Below are 20,762 nucleotides of genomic sequence, written 5' to 3' on the forward strand. Positions count from 1 at the left end.
TTTATAATGACTGCCGTAGATAGATTCTTACATATACCCTCCTTTTCTGAAAACTATGATCGTTCACAATGTCATAGTTGGAGGAACTACACCATTAACTAAAATGTATGTGTTACAGGATAACTCTCCTTCCCCATTGTTACCAGCAGCATGCACAGCACACTCATCTTAACAGTAAAGGCAATCAACCATCCCCCCATTAACACTACAAAGATCGCCAAACACACCATACTCCTCTCCACCCAGGTACCCCAGTTGAAGGTGTTAATTTCCATTACGCTCAGGCTAGTCACAGCAATGTTATCCTTTTGCAAATTCATCCTAATAGTGTGCTTCTCCTTGTGGCTCAACGAAAATTCAACATCTGAGTCAAACCGGAACGAGTTCCTCTGAAAAACTTGATATTTTCCAATTTTCCTTCCAACGTATCATTAGCAACATGGAATAACGTTAATCCCCCTATTGACACGATCGTCGCCTTCGGAAAAGATATGTAAAATATGCTGTACTTCAACTGTTTGACAATGAAGGTTCCCTGATTAAGATGGGTGATTGTGTAATTTTTCAAAGAAGTACTTACCAACCACCAGTTTTTAATTAGCCTAGTATGTGATAGCTCCTCATTCCCCGAATTACTAATGATCACTTCACATCCCCCGGACACATCTGGATCAGCTTTCAACCCAAAGATAGAATCTGCTGTATCAGGAGCAAATGGTTTCCCTGGGCACATGTAGTTTTGTTCTTTAACCCTTTAAGTGCCATGGGTATTTCTCCTCAGTGCCAAGGCCTTTTTTGGTGATTTCGGTATGTGGCCATTCAATGGCTTGTAACTGTTTTGTTACATGAGATATCTTGGCCAGATTTGGCTCATTTTTTTCCCACATGTAGCCGGTCGTAACGCCAACCAGGAATCCTAGGTTGCTGTGGGGTGGTGAGAGAAAATAAGCAAAAAGTGCGAAAATGTTGTTTTTTTTCAAAAAAAGCCAATAAAATGATGTACAAAGAAGCCTGTGGTTTTTTCCTTGTAAGAGCTGGGAACAAATGGTTTGCTGTGCTGAGTTCCACAATTTCCTGGCTTTCAAGAACAGGTTGAGTGGAAATGAAAACATTTTTTTTTAATGTGGTTATGAACCGTTTTGGTAGGCGATTTTGGCCATTTTTGCCAATTGGACATGCATGGACGGAATGGAAGAAAAGGGTAGGAAAGCCAAATTGGAGGACAGAAAGGCATATATTTCTGAAAAGTAGACAAAATTCCAACTTTAAGAAGGGGTGATTTGCGTAGGTCAGGCAACAACTAGTTATGGGAAACTGCCATAGATTGGGGGAAAAGCAGGAAAATGACCAAAAAAGGTATGTGTTGGACATGGTTGGCTTGGTACGGCAATGGCTTCTATGAATTTTGAGACAAGCAATGCTCCGCTACATTCCCCCGACTCCTGCAGTTAGGAGAGCACACATTTTTTGTAGCGTTTTAAAAAACAAGCAATACCACAAGCCAAACACTGAGCCATGGTACACAGGAGTTTTATGCTCACGGCCTGAACAGACACACTTGGTGGATAAATCAGCAAATAAATGTTGGTCACATTTGGGAAATGAAAGGGTTGTGTGACAAAGGGCACCAGCAAATGGGTCAAAACGTTATGAAAACCACGCAAACACAAAAAATGTTATACCTTCCCCCATTCCCACAGGTGACCTGATGAAAACGGTACCTCTCATGTGTGGGTGCTCCTACCTGGGCGCCAAGGGCAAAGCCTAAAACACAAGTAACCCCAAGTCTGTTTTCAGACCAGAATTTCAGACTCTTTGCCGACCGGCACACCATACATATATGGGCCTCGGGTGTCCAAGCCACCAAGGAAAACAGGGAACCCCATGCATTTCCAAAAAGAGGACACCGGTGGGAATCCGCAGAGGTATGATTTGCGCAAATCGCCCCAGAATTTATTACCCAGACACCCCTGCAAAATCTGAAATGTGCAAAAAGAAATGCATTTTCTGCACATTTCACTCGGCTCACGAATCGAAACACGCCCCCAACAACACATGGCCTACCGTCCCACGTTCCCACAGGTGTCCAATGAAAACAGTACCTCACATGTGTGGGTGCACCTACCTGGGCGCCAAGGGGAAAGCCTAAAACACAAGTAACCCCAAGTCTGTTTTCAGACCGGAATTTCAGACTCTCTGCCGACCGGCACACCATACACATATGGGCCTCGGGTGTCCAAGCCACCAAGGAAAACAGGGAACCCCATGCATTTCTGAAAAGAGGACACCGGTGGGAATCCACAGAGGTATGATTTGGGCAAATCAGCTCAGAATTTATTACCCAGAAGCCCCGGCAAAATCCAAAATGTGCTGAAAAAACCCACATTTTTCACTTTGCCGGGGGTTCTGGGTAAAACAGTCTGGTCCACTTCGCGCAAGTTGGACCTCTGTGGATTCCTACTGGTGCCCTCTTTTCAGAAATGCATAGGGTTCCCAGTTTTCCTTGGTGGCTTGGACACCCTATGCCCAAATCTGTAGGTTATCTCCCCAAACCCTTTTGTGGTTATCAGTGGGTTAGCCTTTTCCCTTTGCAGCTAGATTGGTGAACTCACACATGTGAGGTACCGTTTTCATCGGCACACGTGTAGGGACGTGAGAAGGTCGGCCATGTGTTGTTGGCGGCATGTTTCGGTGGGTGGCCAGAGCGAAATGTCTGAGAATTGTCTCCATTTCCAGCCAATTTCAGAGACATTTCCCTGTGTCCACTCGCCGAAGCACGTTGCCAACAACAGATATCATACCTTCTCGCGTTCCCACAGGTGTCCCAAAGGAAAAGGTACCCTCTAGTCTCCTCCTCGTTCTTCAAATTTGTGAGTTGGAACTCTCGGGGAAATGTGAATCTTTAGAACAACGAAGAATGCATGAATTTTCTGTCACAATTTGATTTTGTTTTTCTTCAGGAAACCTGGTCTAGGGAACAGCTATGCTGGGAAGGGTTGACTGTGGTCAATTTGTGTGCACGGGGCTCCAACAAAGGCCGCTCAAAAGGTGGACTATTAATAGCCATCAAACAAAATAACTCTTTCTCCAAAATGGAGGTATGATGTCTGGAACACCACTTTCTTGTTGCAGCTTTTAAAATGGATATAGAAAATAACGAGTCCCTCTTTATTTTATTTATTAATATCTATTGTAACCCCAGTGAGATGTCCGATTTACAACTTGGAAAGGAACTGACCATTTTGGGATCTATAATTGAATCCTGGCGTGAGACAAACCAGGGAGGTCAAATCATTATGGCGGGGGATCTTAATGCAAACTGTCTATGTGAATTGTTAGTGGGGGATGAAATGCTGGCCAATGCTGAGCAGTGTGTGAGGGTTGGTGGCTCTAAAATATTGAGAGGCAGATTGTGGTTACATTTTGTGGAATCTCTGGGTTTGGATCTCCTTCGAGGGCACCAACATACTTGGAAAGCCAGAGGCTTGGAATCCACTTTAGACTATATTTTTGTGTCTATTGGTATTTTTAGGAGTGTATATGATTCGGAGGTGATTGACTCTAGTTCTAGTGATCACTCTTTTCTCACCTGTAAAATGGCCTTGAAATGCCCTACCCCAATTAAAGAAAATTATACCCATGGGGTGACGATAAATCAGCAGGGAAACAGAATTAAATGGTGCCATACTAAAAACGTGAAGTTTACCTCAACTATGATAAGCGACTATCGGGTAATGACTGAGTTACATCGCAAACTATGCTATTCTCCCTCTAATTTCTCTACATATATTAAGGACACCATTGACAATCTGCCCCCCCACTTTACACCAGGGTCTAAAGTAAAGTCAAACTGTAAACATCCTATGGATATGGTGGTCCATACACGGAAACTTGTTTATAGAAAAGAACTGAGAAAATTAAAAAAGTAAGTATTGTCATCCTCGGACTTCTATAAGAGGAAAAACAAAATCAAGCAAACCTATAAGAATTGGCATATCCAATATAGAGCAGTACGCATGCAGCAAGATGGTGAACTTATGTTGAAAGCACTGCGAGGGCACTGCTGTTCAAACTTCTGGTACTTGATAAATGCAATCGAAAAACCTCAACAAGATATGGCAGTAAATGTAATTAATGAGGATGTTTGGCATGAACACTTTACAAACCTTTATGCATTGAACAAAGTTAACCAACAATTGCTCATGTCTGAACCTCAGTCTTGGTCTTTGAAGTTTTCGAGCTATGATGTTACTGATATAATTAGGAAATCCAAAAACTCTGGAGCCATGGGTCCGAATAATCTATCTAACAAACTCTTAAAAGGGACTCTGTGATTTGGGGAAAAATCTTATATATAATGTATAGTAACATTTTGGAGACCAAGCTTATACCCATATCATGGAAAGTGTCGATCGTTATTCCTGTCTTTAAGAAGGGAGCACGTATGTCCCAATCCAGTTACAGGCCAATTGCGATTGCGGACCCCGAGTCTAAAATTTTTTGTTCGTTGGTCCTAAAGGAACTTCAAGAATGGATTACTGAAAAATCCATTCTTGACAACAAACAAATCGGCTTAAAAAAACACATTGGAACAGACTGTGGTGGGCTAGTGCTAAAAACGTTGATAGCCAACTCTATGGTAAAGGGGACTAGATCATTGTTTGTGGCATCAATGGATCTTAGTTCAGCATTTGACCTTGTCGACAGACAACTCCTATGGCGAAAGTTACAGGACCTCAAAATACCTGCTCCTTTACTCCAGATTATCATTGCCCTATACACTGACACAAGTTTAATGGTCCGATTGACAACGGACGGTTTACTTTCCAGACCAATTAAAATTCCGAATGGTTTAAGACAGGGTTGTATGCTGGCCCCGCCTGTCTTTAATTTATACGTGTGTGGAGCCCAAAATGCTCTCAGTGGTAAAGGTTTGATTTACCCTAAGCTTAATAATCTGTGTATTGACTGGTTGGCTTATGCCGATGATTTTCTCTTATTGGACAAAACAAAAAATGGTTTGCAGAGGCTACTACGAGCTTTTGAATCATTTGTTGAGGGTATTAAGTTGAAAACTAACCCAACAAAAACTGTTATTGTTAGATTTGGCAATAAGAATAAAAAGGAGAATGCCTTTACTTGGTTGTGTGAAGGAAAGAGAATTAAGGCGCTACCTTCATTTAAGTACCTAGGTTTCTATTTTTCTGGTCAGGACTCTCTTGCACTGATAAAAACTCAGCTAAATCTAAAAGCAGACATTGCCATCAGGCAAATGAGGGCAATAGACAATACATTTGGTAAATTTACTATGGTGCCGCTGAGAGATTTTTATATAAAAAAAGGTTATACCACGTATAACCTATGGTATAGAATTATTTACTAAGGAATTACATACCTACCTGATAACTATTGAAGGTAAAATTTTGAGATTGGTGCTATGGTTCTTGCCGAAATGCATACCCTTAGCCTTAATCAGATATGAACTTGTTTTGCATTCCCTTTCCTCCTACGCAGTTTGGAAAAGACTATGTCTTTGGAAAAAATGCAAAACCAGCAAGGAAGAAACTCTGTATAATTGTGTGTACCTTGATTCTCCGAATCCTTTTATGGCTGCCTTAAAAACGGAAAGTGAGACTTGTATGAAAGAACTCGGTCTAGCTATGAGCTCACTATGTAACAAGCCTGGCAAAGTTAAATTTAGTTTAATAGGTTCAGATTGGCAATCTACGAAATCAACCATTGTAGACTCTAAACTGTATAATTCAGCCTGCTCCATTTGGAAATGGCAGGCAAATATGGAAGGCTATCTGTGTAAATGCCCAAGCAAGAGGTTGCGCAGTGACTTCATGCGCTTCCGCTTTAATGTCTTACCCACCAGACAAATTTTATGTATTAGAAATTGGACCAATGAGGTTGTCCCTTGGTGTAGATATTGCAAAACAGTTGAGACTGTTGAAACTTTACAGCATTACTGGTCTGTCCAGGCTTAAAATCACAGAGGATTAGGTACTTCTCAAAGTTTGTAGTCTCAATCTTTGGAGTACAAAGAGACTTCATTTGGCACAGAATGCTCCATGACAACTGTTTAAGTCTAAAAATAGCTGTGACAAGTTTCTTGAGAAATGTCTGTGATTTGAGTTAACCGGGAAAATTAATTTTCTGTTAAGAAAGGTGATTTGTTCCTAATTTATTTTTGGATTCAATGTCATTGTCTTCTTTTTTTGTGCTCTTCTCTTAAATACAATTGGTTGAAAAGTTATGGTTTTCATCTATGCTCTTAACTTCTCTGCTGCTACTAATTCAATGCAAGTCTTTACTGGTGTGTACAAAGTGTAACTAAATTGATCAATGTGGATTTTTAAGTTTTTGAATTCTATTTTATGTTTAAACTCATTGTTGAATTAACTTAACAATTGATGATTTTCTGTAAAAATTGTAAAACTGTATGTTTTCTCTTGTGAAATTGTAAAGATTTGAAATAAACCAAAACAATACATTTAAAAAATAAAAGTCATTTGAATTCTGTCTAAATCATAACTCAATTGCTGCGCCTTGGCACTCAATGTCCCCACTGAGATCGCATTGGCTGTAGACATCATGGTGCCCACTAGAGCCCCAATAATAGTCATCACCACGGAAGCCACAAGCAATACTGCCACCCATTTCCCCCTCCTTTTTTTTTTTTTTTTTTTACATCTGATGAATTCACAAAAGTTTTCTCCAACTGCATGGCAATATCCCTGACTGATTGCTGGGCATCCTCTTTTTGCAGCTCCAACCATTCTCTTATCTGTTCGGATGCAATCACTGATTTATTCATACATTTTTCAACCATGTTATCAGGGTTTAAATTAATGTACACATTCTGGTATACCAGCCCTCTGTTTCCCAGGATAAATCCAGGTGCTTCTTCCACTTCAATTCCAGATGCTGGTCCGGGTTCAATGATGACTTGTGCTCCTGTGACTTTGATTCCCAATACGCCCGCTATCAGTAGCATGGCAAGTATTCCGTTTTCAGGTCTTTTCATCATTGTCTTCTTTTTTGTAGACTTTGTCTTCACCCCCATTCCTCAGTCCGGGCCACCCCAGGGCCTCCTGTCGTGGTCTCCAATCCTGTGGCCTCTGATCCTGTGGCCTACGATCCTGTGCCCAGGAACCAGCCCTGCCGGGGTAATAAGTTAATGGTATCTAATTGAAAAGAAACAGGTTAAGTACATAGCATAAAACAATTCTAGCCCTTTTTCACTACTTGGCTTGAAAAAACGTGCCCAGAACACCATAGCTCCCTGGATTTGTCACTTTGGATACCTGCAATTAAACAAATATTATAGAGAAACAAGACAACATTTTACACTTTACATCACTTTGCACCACAACAATTCCCAATCAAATACACACCCCTTCATAATATTTACATCTCCATTCCCCCTCCTCATGTTTCTTTGTTTATTTGATACCCATGCAGAAAAACCTACCACACAACATTATGATAGCTCAAACTGATTCAATGCCTCTTCATGAAAATAATGCACCATTTTTAAACATTACATATGGCTCTGTTCACTTCTGCCTGCCCACGAGGCTGTATGTTTCTTTACTCATGGAGAGAAATCCTTTGTATGTTATCTTAAACACAATTTCATATCATTGCCACATGCCTGAATCAGTCTGTGTCCAAGGTGTCTGCTAATATGCAAAATTACTGTGCTTTTATGATTATTACCTTACTTGCATGGTTTGCTTTATCTTCATTGCATCTAGTATATTCAATTAGTCTCAACTCGCTCAAGTCTTCTCACGCCATGCTTTGGGTGGCAGGATTTAATTTGGTTGACATGCACAAACTGCTCAATCACCGTCTCACCCTCCTTCTTGATAATTTTATACACTACCAGGGATATTTTATCCACAATTTCAAATGGCCCTTGCCATGCTGTATGAAATTTTGAAAGTTTATGTTTGTTCTTCCCAAAGTGATATTTGTACACCTGATCACCTATTTTGTATTCTTTTACAGATGTCATTTTATCATAATAGGTCTTTGCACTTTCAGCAGCTCTTTCCAGATTCCGCTGTACAAATGCTAATGCTTGTTGCAAGTGCTTACTCAATTCCTCTACATATTCGTGAACTGTGGCTGCACTCACAAGTGTTTGCTTGTGTGTCCTGTACAATAAATGTTGTGGCAGTACCATTTTTCTTCCTGTCAATACTTCATGAGGGCAGATGCCTGTTGCTTTAGCATGAGTCCACCGAATGGCCATTAATACTAAAGGTAACCGTAGATCCCAACTGGAACCTGGCTCAACTACAACCTTCTTCAGTATCTCTAGTATAGATCTATTGCTTCTCTCTACATTCAATGAGGAAGACGGCCTATATGATATATGCAATTTCCTCTTTACACCCAATATCTGCCACAACTTGCTCATCAAGGCACTAGTGAAATGACTTCCCCCTGTCTGATTCTATCCTTTGGGGTAACCCGAACCTTGAAAATATGTGATTTTACAACAATGTGGCTGCTGTTTGTGCACTACAGTCAGGTGCAGGAATGCACTCCACCCACTTCGAAATTAGACATACCACTGTTAACAAATATCTTTTTCACCTAGCTGATCTTTTTACAGGCCCAACATAGTCGATTTGAAAATCTGATCATGGAAGGGTTAAACCTCTTTTCATTAAAGGAGCTTTATGCATTGGTGAAGCAGGTTTATATTTTGCACATACTAAACACCCCTTGGTGTATAATTCCACATCCTGGTATATACAGTGGTCGAAGTGTACAAAAAGGAGTAGTGGAGCTATTTTTGCTACTGGTCTGCAATGCACCCCGTAAACCCCATCGCCACACCCCCTCCCATGCACAATATAAACCACCAAATGCATGTGCCTGCAGTTTAAGGGACTGTTCAGTGCACTGCACTGAAAGTGCAAGTTTCAACTGCTTCATACACTTTTATTTTAAAACGAAACCATTCCAGAACGGTTTGTTTTTAAAATAAAAGTATATTAATGGTAAAAATTAGTTAAAAGAAGTAGAGGAGCACCGCTCCCGACCTCTCCCACCCACTTCGATCACTGGGGATATATGCAGCCAGTAAGCATAGTCATTCAATATTTCGAAAGTTTTTTGTGAACCCTGATGTCCTGCAGTTATTGCGTCATGCGTGTGGTGTAACATTAGCCCTCTGAATGAAAGAGGCACCACCCACTGTATCTAACCTGTCACAAATTCCCTAATCATCAGACCATCTTGTAGTTTAATTCTCTTTTGTTTTTTAACAAAACTCTCAGCTCTTCCTTTCATTTGCACTCATTTTCAGATAGGTGATTTTGGTTTGGGGTCTATCAAATGATTATAAAAAAACACCTGAAACTAGGTCCTCTTTTTTGTGCTTTAATCAGGTCCTGAGCTGGTGCATCATTACTCCATTGCACCACTAGTTGTTCGACCTCTTTTGGATATTTTGAGCATATAACCGCATCTACCTGTATCTCGCCAATCAGGTGTTTAATGGGAAATCATTCTCTCATTACAGCCCCAATTTTGGTTAATTGATCTGCTTTGTCATTTCTTTCCTTATCCTCCCCTGGTGTCTTTAAATGTCCACAATTTTTCCTCCAGTGTATTATTAAACTATTCTCCAACACTAATTTATCTATAGCTTGGATCATTTTTCCATGTTTAAGGGGCTTATTGTTATATATGAGCTTACCTTTCACTTCCAGCCAGGCAAATACTCCACAAAACTGTTTCAGGCATAATCAGAATCAGTCACAAGGACAATTTCTTTGAATTTGTTTTCAACTGCGATAGCACCAGCCTTGTAAATGGCAGCTAACTCTGCTATTTGGCTACTCCTGGCCCCAATTTTCATTCCTGTACTAGGAATGTGCTTACACCTTAACCAGACATTTCCTATACCTGCCACCAGTTGTTTATCAATATCATTTCTATATGATACTCACACCCATCTACAAACATTGTCGGTAGATCTTTGCACACATTTTCATTAAAAGCTTTATGTGGTGATGGTTCAAATTCAAACTAGCCTCTACCTCTATTTCATCAGAGGTATATTCAGCTGCACCATCATGCAGCTCTGCCTTCCCCTGAGCAATTGGGATCTTTTTATTCTGTCCATATCTAACTTCCACAGGGAATCCCTGCAATGGGAAGTGATTCTGGACTGATCCAGATTACCTGATCTAATCCTTTTACTTTGTAAACATTGCAAAGGTTGATGATGTGTTTCAACTATCATTTTGTCTCCCTGAATAATGGGATTGAAATTCTGCATACAGTAGTCAGAAGAGCCTTTTCACATTCACTGAATATAGTTTCAACTTGAGATAACGCCTTGCTTGCATAGGCAATAGTTTTATGATCTAAATCATGCTTTTGAGATAAAACAGCTGACATACACTGTTCAGTGAATCCTATTCCTACAAAGAAATCTTGATTCTTTATGGGATAGGATAAGCATGGGCCTTCATGGGACATTCTTTCAATTTCTCCACTGACGTAGACTGCTCTTTTTCCCATTTCCAAGGTACATTCAGCTTCAACAATTTAGTTAAGGGTTGAGTGATCTCAGCGTAATTCTCAATACACTTCCTGTTATATCCTGTCACCCCTAGTAGACTTTTCAGACATTTCATGTTAGTAGGATTTTTCAATTTCGGTATTGCTTCCACCTTTTTCTTCTGTGGATTCAAACCATTTTCAGTCACCTCATGGCCTAAGAAGTTTACTTTCTTTTTGCACTATTGGGCCTTTTGTGAGGATACTTTGGCTGCTGCTTTCTGTAATTGGCCGAGCACATGTCTAATCTCATCAAAATGACTTTTCAGAACATCATCTACATAAAGTATGGTTCCCCTTTCTGGCGCATTGTCATGGCCACTGGTCAAGGGCCATTACCTCCATGCCCTGCAGGGTCCCAATGGACCCAGTCCTGGTGCCTTTGTTGCCAAGCACATTTAAAAGTGTGCTCTGCACACAGTGTGCCTAAGGCACGTACATCCAGGCCGGGCGCGGCCCTCCAAAGACATTTGAGACACGTGCAGAAGTCAGAGGGAGTGGTAAGGTGAGGCCACAAGGCAGGACCTAAAGGGAGTGACTAGGCCAGGCTATATAAGCCAGCCCCACCCGCATGCTGGTGCTTCACGTTAGTCTGCTGGATGCAGCGTAACCCTTACCGCCGTCTACAGTTTCTTACCCGTTTCCAGTTCATCACGTTTATCTTCAGTCTCCGGAACTCCATCCTACAGCTACCATGCACATCTTACCTGAGACCAGCCACGCCATTGCTCAAAGCACTGCTATTGATCCAACTCTGCAGTTAGCGCGCGCATCTTACCTGATCCCAGCCACACCATTGCTCGAAGCACCACTACCCGATCCAACTCTGCAGCTACCGCGTGCATCCTGCCTGGGACCAGCCACGCCATCAGTCAAAGCACAGCTACCCAACTCCAACTCTGCAGTTACAGTGCACATCTTACCTGTCTCAGCTGATCCAATTCTTGCAGCTCCTTGCATGCTTACCTGTTCTGAGCACCTGACAACACAGGAGTCATCTTCAGGCTCAACATCCTCACGGATCCTTCCATCTGGCAGCCGACAGGTGTTCGGAACACCGCTCGCCATCGAGCACCGTCTGGTTGAACCTGCAAGGGAGACAGAAAGCATAAGGTTAGCAACTGCATAAACTTTTAACTCTGTGGCCGCGCAACTCACAAACTTGTGCTTCACCTGGAAACCCAATGTACCTACTAGTGGGCTCTTCTGGATCCTCTTTGGCATCGTTTAGAACCCTCTTCCATCACCGCGACTCCACGGGCCATCTTCATACCTAAGGGGAAAGAAAGGACATTACAACGTTACGGACAATAATCATTGGGGAAAAAAGCAACACAAAGGTTACGGACAATAATCATTGTAACAAAAACTTGCCTCCAAGGGGGGATTGGTCGCAGCCGGTCTGGGCCACCACGCATGAGGACCAGTGACACAACTTGGTCCGTCCACGGCGCCCCTGCTGAGAGAAAGCAGGACAGATATCTCATCAATAGAAAACAAAAGGTGAGGTCATATGGGAAAATGCATGCTCATATCATTCTGGCATGAAGGGTTCGAGGGGGATCGCACTTCCACCGCAGCATTCTCATTGCCTCTTACCTTCTCGCAGGGGTATAACCAGCAACTCGAGCAGTCTACACTATTGCAGTCGAGGGGCGAGCTTGACCCTGAGGAGTCCAGTCCAGGGAGGGCTCCAACCATGCCCCAACGCCCCCACAGAGACCAGGTGAGTATAACACGCATCTGGGAGTGAATTTCTCAAAAATAGGCCAAATTCGCTCCCACTATTAACATACCAAATAGTGTTCAGGACCAAGCGTATTGCGTTTTATCAAATGAAAATGCGAATAAGTATTGAATGCCTTCAGCCAATGGCACACACCAGTACACAGATGTAAGGTCTAATCTGGTAAAGACTTTTCATCCATGAACCTGGGTGAGGCCTTGATCAATAAATGGGAGCAGCCATCTAGACACTGGTACTCTTTTGTTTAATTCCCTCAGGTCTGCACAGAGACGCCATTGACCACTTGGTTTTAATACACCCAAAATGGGAAAGTTTGAGGTACTACGAATGGGTCTGATAATTCCTCTGGATTCTAAATGTTTAATTATCTCTGCTAGTGACTACAAGCATGGCAGTGGTAACCGATATTGATGCACAAATACCAGATTTCTACCATATCCCTCTGGTAATGTGGCAACATGCAAATCAGTTAGGCCGCAATCATATGCATCCTTGGCAAAAACCTCCTTAAATTCCATACATATTTTTCTCAATTAATTCCTGTCCTCTTCACTACTACACGCATCTGCTGACAGAATCTGTTCCTCTACCATTTTTGAAAATTCTGGAAAATACTTGAAATGGAGGAACCTCTGTGCTTTCTTCTAGTCGTGAGGCTGTATCTCTTTGTAGAGTTGCTACCTTTAAGTATTTTGGAATATCAGCCTCCATTTCAATAGGCTGATTTTCTGTTTCACCTTCACTTAAATCAAATTATATGCAATTCTACTGGTGACAGCACATTGCCTCATTGGAATCATAAGGATACACAAATTGAATCTTGAATATCCCTTTAGGTTGAGAGTCCTGTGACCCTGGCAACACGCTCTGTGCATTTCCATATCTCTCAGGGATATTCCCAATCACTGTATTGCTGAAATCTGCAGTGTATTGTGATTTTTGTATTGCCTAATGCAGAATTCTGTTCCAAATAAATGTCTTGACACCCTTTGTTACCCACCATGATTTTGATGGGCCCGTCCCCAATCTCCACCAATGGTGTATATTCGTATTCCAGTCCTTGCTGCCTCAGGGATTTATTTATGCACACAAATGCATCATAATCCTTCATCTGATGACCATTTCTGTGCTTTTGTGTTATAATGACGTTTCTGGTGAATGCAGGAATGGTAACAACATTCTTCACTTGTAGCTCCGTTGCATAGGGCACCAACTGCGCACAATGATAAGCCTGTCTCTTGTCTTTAAATTCAGCTGCAGGTCCTCCTAGTCTGGACCACACTTTTTGATTAAGGAAATCCAACACCATACACATTCTGTGCGTGATGTCATTTCCCAAATAAAAATCATTTTGTGTACCACTCACTATCCACATGTTGTGATAGATGGTTTTTGGGCCAGTGATAATTTTAACATGCATCTTCCTGCGATTCGATTTTCAAAGTCTGGATTGTCCAACCCAGAAATGTGTTGGTTTTTACTTATGAATTTTGGGATCTCCTCCCTTTCAATTATTTGCTGGAATAGTATCTCATTAATAAAACTTATTTCCTGTTCAAGTGCTTTGACCATTTCGGAATGTCCATTTATACAAATATGGATCCATGACTGCTCATCTCCCATGTAGATTTTAGAAAGGGTTGATATATGTTTTCCAGTGGTTATTTCGGGGAAAACATTCTGCTTGCACTTCTCTTCTTTTAAGTAAAAGTGCAGTGTATTTTCATCTATTTCAGTTTGCCACCTTTTCCTAGGCTCGGAATAAATCTCCATAGATTGTTTCTCTTTATCACTTGGCATTTCACCCTGACACATTGGGATAATAGTGACACTAGGCACACAGCCATTTTGAAGATAGACCTCCACTGCATCATTTGATTTAGCAACAGTATGGCATTCATTTATACTGCTGTTTTGTGAATTTACTTTCCTGGGCCTTAATGGTTTTTTTGTTAGAGACCACAGGACACCATTTACTCCATCAATGAGGGGCGACAACCTTTTCAGGCAATCTGATCCCATCAAGAATGGAATTTCACTAATAGATGTGATCAATACTTCCAGTCTCATCCTGTGTTTTCCTATCTTTATGTCCACCTCAGTGCCACCTTCAATAGGTACCTCCTCACCATTGAAATTATGTACTGGGCCTTCATTTTGTCTTTCTCTGATTTGATTTTGTGGGGATCTCCCTTCACTGATACATTTTACCAACTTTTTGGATATGATTGTGGCCTGTGCACCTGTGTCAATCATTGCAACCGTATTGCACTTTTCTTCCACAGTAATGGGAGCATAATACCTGTCCTCAAATTCTTCCAATACACACAAAAAGTGTGAATATCTGCTTTTTTCAGGACTCGCTTTTCTCAGGTCCATCTCACTTTTTGCAAACACAGGGGCAAGTGAAAGGATATTTTTCCCTCCTTTTTGCCCGTTTCACTTTGAGAAACTTTGCCCATCTCCCATTGTTCAGAAGTCATTTGGATTGTAACCACTGTTTGCCCCTCTGTTCGGGGACCATCAGTGTTCACACTGCATTTCTTTGATTGAATATCCTCACAACAACCATGTGTTGACTTGTTAATTTCTTGCTCAGTACATTTATTTATATCTTGTGTGGTTACTGTTCCCTCAGTCTCTTTGAATATGTGTGGCTCAAAGTACTCCTCAGGTGACTGGCCTGTACCCTCCTTTTTAGTACTAATTTCTCCTTGCATTTTATAGGCGTTTTGAGTGTCTAGGGAGGAGGTTTTAACAGTCAAACCTCCTCCATCAGCTGTTTTATCATGGCATGTGAAGTCTTTTTTTTAATCTTTCTCTTTGCTCTTTTGGAGTTTCTTGTTTATTTTCTCCTCTCTCCTTTTTATTTGCATAACTTTCGATAGTTTGATTCAACGCCAAATTAAACCAAACTCCCTTTTCATGTACCTGTGGCCTCATTCTCATTTGTGGTCATCTTCATGTTTAAATCAGCAAGAAGTTTGTGACCGTTACACAAAAATGGTTCATGGAATCCTATACCTTTATCATTGCAGGTGCCGTTAGCATTTAGTCACTTATTATCAGAAGGCACCAGATGGCTCCTGCGACCTTCTGCCCCCTCATTTGATGGCAGTTTTTGAACTTCACAGAGCTTTCCTATTTGTTCAGAAAACATTTTAACTTGGCCGTCAAGGCATTGAAATCTGTTAATTTCTCTAGAATCTTCTCTTTGTGGCCTAGGCCGATACTGGTTAGTTTCACCCTGATTGAATCTGTTCTGGAATCCTTCAGGAGATTGATTTCTATTTGAGCTGTTTCTGAACTCTTGATTCATGGGAGGTGGGGAGCGTGATGTGACCATTGTTTGGTTGAACCATCTTGTGGTGGTGATTGATTATGGTGGCGGAGGGAATAGTTCATGTTTTTTTGTGGGAACTGTCCCCTATTCTGATTTCCAGTTTCAATGAACCAATCCACATATCGTGGTCTGTCCTGATTGCCATTTCCATTGTATTGGGCTCAAACCTCCTCTGAGCTCCCAATGTCTGGTAGGGACCATTGTTTCTTTGATCTTGATTTTGTCTTTGATTGTTATTAATGCCTGACATATCGGCCCGGTATCCCACCCTGGGTCTGTCTCCCATGTACCTAGGACTAATGTAACTCTCTCTTTTGTCAGATCATGTGACTGAAACATCAGCATTTGGGATGGCAGTCTCTGTGGTGCTCCTCTCTGATCTGATGTCATATTTATTCTGACCTGAGTTTGGGCTGATCCAAGCGGCATATTTGCAGATATTATCTTCATTACCGTTGGTGGGGGGTCTTTAGGTTTTGATTGTGTCTCTTTAATTCTATCTCCCTCTCCACTCTGACAATATATGACTTCATATAGTTTGGTCCCTTGTCCTACAATCCACTCTAGTGACTTCTCGCGATCGAACTCGCAAATTAATTGTGATATAATATCTTTTTGTAGGCCATAAAAATAGGCAGTCTTAAACTCAGTTGAATTTTGACTCAAGGATACATCAAAGCGAGAGAAGGCTCTTTTTAATTCTTGAAGAAATTGATGAGGTGATGCATTTGACATTGCTGTCATAGCATATGCGGCTTTCTTTGCATCCTGTAGTGATTGATATGGTGAGAAATGATGTCTTGGTGTACGCTCCTTTATCAATACTCCTGTGTTTTCGGTGTTGCCTGCCTCTAGAGGACCCCTGATACAATGGCGTCACAAGCATTCTTCACACTCCCCGAGATCTTCCCTGCATCCCCATACGCCCCCCTCTCGCATGTTAGGCAACCCCCTTTGAAACTCTCCCCCCACATTCCCCACCTTATGCCCACATATCCACATGCCCACACTCTGCCACAAATGTTGTCCCCCCAAAAAACCCTTCCTACCTGGTTGCAACCCCTCCTCCCAGACCCATAGTTTTTTCATTGGCCACTGAAAAATCCTGGTTGCTCGCCACATCCCAACAAAGCCTGCCACTGCACCCAGGAAACAAACCCTGGTGGCACCCAAGGGCAAAAATCCAGAAAGGGGGGCAAAAGGGCCCCCATAAAGGACCACCAAATGTCATATCCCTGCATGTATATCTACCCCACTACATAATACCTATAATCCGCATATTACTTTCTTTTTATTATGTAACCCCAGTCAGGAGCTTCTCGACCTCCCATTAAGAAATGTTGCCCTCTTGCCTACAACAAGGTGGGAGGAACCTAAAAAGACTAACACATTGCCCCAGCTCCAACGAGCCAAAACCGGCACTGCACCAAGTGGTTCGCAAATGTCCAAGCCAAACTCATTATTTTTTTTAATGCATTGGTTTGCATTCAAACCTCTCATCTTGTTTCCTTTTACTCTGATTGGCCTTCTAATGAGTTGTGCTGGATGTTTTGTCTGATGGCATTGACTTTCTTTTATACTTTTGACCTTTGCTTTGGCTTGGGTTTCTTTAGCCTGTTTGTTTTAAGTTCATTATGTTGTTCCAGAACGATATTAGTGTAAAGATCTTTTTTTTTTTGTTTCCTGCTATCATCATTGCCCATCGATCTCCCGGAGTGAGTGCCTTTGTCGTTTTCATGAACCGTTCTCTGGATAGCTGTATTTTTTCGTCGAGAGCAGGCAGATCTTGATTATGTGGTGTAGGGTCTCTGTTGTCTCTTTGTTTTTGCAAAATCTACAGTACATTTTTGTTTTGGGGATTTGCTTTCTCGCTGCCATTATTTCTCGTGTTGAGAGGATGTTTAGGCGCAGTCTCATGAACGTGTCTCTTATTTTTGAGGAGGGGAAGATTGTCAAATACGCTGGTAGCTGGTTAATTCTTCTGGAATCGAGAGCACAATGCATATGGCGTTGGTACTTAAATTTGTCTTGTATAGTCTTCATCCAATCATTCTCTTTAATTTTGGTTTTTGCTTTTTGAGGTCTTTCTAGCAGCATTTACAGTGAGATGTGTTGTTCTTTTCTCTTGGCTTCTATCGCTGTTTTCCATATTGCAAGGGTGTCTTCTACATTGTAGCTTTTATCGAATCTGAGTATTTCAAGCGGTGGTGCATAGCTTGGGCTCATGATTTTCCTGTATAAGTTGAGTTGCTTCCAAAATGCAATGGATTCAAGTGATTGTAGAGTGAGTTCTGCTCTTATGCGTGTTGCAGGCAGGGACATTGGTAGGTTTAGGATTTTTTTCCAAAATGTTCCTTCCAATTGCGTCCATATGGATTTGTCGATATTTATCATCGTCTCTGCTCCGTAAATTAGTACTGCTGTTACGTTTTGCTTGTAGAAAGTGACTATTGGAGTGAGGGAACATTTTCCATATCTTCGGTGTAGTATTTTAGCCTGACGCTCTAGTGAGGCTGTCTTCTCTTTTAGTAGCTGCATCCAATCTTCTTCAGTGGGGGATTGAGATATCCATACTCCTAGATATTTTATTGTTTTTACTTGCTCCACTCTTTCTTTTCCTATACGGAAGGAAAGCGTTTTTCAATTTTTTCTTGTTTCTTTCTTCAGTGTCATGATTTTAGTTTTTTGTGTGTTAATTACAAGCTGGTTCTTTCTCATATATTCTTCTAGTTTTCGTAGAGCTATCTGCAGTCCTCTAGGTGTTTTTGCTAGCAGCACCATGTCATCAGCATATAAGATGCACGGTATTGCGGTGTTATGTATTTTTGGCAGATTCATTTGGGGGGTGTAGATGTTTTCTTCAAGATCCGCCATGTAGAGGTGGAAAAGTGTGGCTGCCAATGGGCATCCTTGTTTCAGACCATTCCATGTTCTAATTTGTTCTGTTAGGGCGGCATCTTTCGATAGTCTGACTCTTATGTTGGTGTTTTCATATAGGAGTTTGATGGGTTCAATGATGTTGTCTGGGCACTTCCATGCGTAGAGCTTCTCCCATAAGGTGTCTCTGTTCACGGAGTCAAAAGCCAGTCTTAGATCTACGAAAGCAGTGTAGATTTGTGATTTCGTTCTTCTGGCTTCATGTTTCAGTATGTGTAATATCAGGAGGTTGATGTTGTTGCCAATCGTTTTCACGAACCCTGTTTGTCTAGTGGCATATTTTTTTTCTTTTGTTGCCCATCTGTTTAACCCCAGTGGATCAAGCAATGCTAATGGACGGTAGTTTTATGAGTCCTTTGTAGTACCATGTTTGAATATGGGTATTATCGTCGCTTGCCTCTAAGTTTTGGGGATTGTTTTAGTGCTCTGAATCATTTTGAAGATGCTCTTGCATATTGCTCCCCATGCGTCTGGGTTTTGTTTTATGATCGTATTCGATAGACCATCCGGTCCTGGGGCCCTCAATGTATTTAGGGATCTGATTGCCTTTTGTATATCTTCGAGGTCCCATTCCCATTGCCATGTTGTGTTTTTTGCGATGCAAGTATTTATTTTCTCATCCTTTTTGTTTCCATATATTTCTGTAAAGTATGCTGTCCAGCTCGCTTCAGGTACATCACTGATCATTGCATTTTGTATTTGGGTTTGGCCATGTAGTAATAACCATATTAGTCTTGTATTGTTTTTGTTGATGGTTTTAAGCATCTTCTCAGCGTCATCTTGCATTATAGTGGCTCTATTGTTCTTTATCCAGTTTCTGTATTGTTGTTTCGCCACTTTTAGTTGTTTTGTTTTCTCAATTGTGTTTTGCTTCAATATCTTTTTTATTTTAGTTCTCAGTTCCTTTTTTTTGTTTTTATTTTCTGATTGAAAGCATGGACGTGATTTTTGACCGTGTTTCCTTCATCCAGAGATCTATTCTGGCTCTTATAGGGCAAGAGTAGCCATTCATAGTTGATCTTTTCATTGACTGGTAATGTTGATTTGTTCATTTTGTTCGGAAGTTCCTCTATCATTTTTGTCGTAGTCGTAATCTGTTTCTTCTGTTGTTTATCTCTAGTTCTATTGGTTCCATTCTCCAATTAATTGATTTCGCGGTGTTCCAAGTTCTTCTCATTATGGAGTGGTCACTGGTTTTGGTTTGGATGTTTTCTGTTTCACTGAGGTTATCATATATACCTTTGGTCAAATATATATAGTCAATTGTGGCTGACGAGTTACCTCTTGCCCAGGTTTCCATCCTTTTTCCTGTTGCACTGTCCACGGTATCCGACCTGCTCAGGTTCCTACATGTTGTTTCTTTGTTCCAGTTCTTAACTCTCATCGGCAGGTGGTTTTTATCTGTTTCTTTCCCTTCTTTGTCAAATATGTGTATGTTTAGGTCTCCGCATATTATGCATTCGGTGGTTTGGTGTTTCTCCTTAGCGTTGTCCAGAGCTGTGAATACTTCATCTATGAATTTCTCATCAGATATAATTACTGGGTTCCAGTAAAGGTTAACTAGGCACCATATTTTCTCTGCCCTGCATTGTTTGGTTGGTAGTTCTTTCATCGTTTCTTCTGTTTTGCATTTGAGTATTGTTAATTGGATCCATGGATTTATGTTTTCAAATTCTATTAGATCGAGGTTCTTTCTGTTTTTGATTAGCGTTATAAGACCTGTTGATGGGCGGCCCTTTTTCTTCAGGATTGCTGGATTAATTAATACTTTAAATCCGTCGGATATTGGTTGCACTGTTATCCAAGTTTCTTGGAGGCAGATTATATCTGCCGATATTAGTGTGGGATTTTTTCCTTGGAATAGGTGACTATATCCCCGGGTGTTCCATGAGCATAGCGTGGTGGTGCTTGAGTTACCATCTTTTAATTGTTATCTTCTTTGGTTGTTTCTTTCATCTGTTTCCGTATTGTGTTCTCTTGTTGTCTCCATATTCCATATTTTCGGAACAACTCATGCCGATTCTGGAATAATTTATAGTCATTTTCTTTTCCTTTTTTCTGGTTTCTTGCGTGCTCTTGGTCAGATGTTTTGCTCTGGTGGTCTGTCTGTTCGGTATATGTGTTTTCGTTGTTATCAGGTTC

This window comes from Ambystoma mexicanum, chromosome 11 (assembly GCF_040938575.1).
Source record: "Ambystoma mexicanum isolate Mex_15411 chromosome 11, UKY_AmexF1_1, whole genome shotgun sequence".
NCBI classification, from domain to species: Eukaryota; Metazoa; Chordata; class Amphibia; order Caudata; family Ambystomatidae; genus Ambystoma; species Ambystoma mexicanum.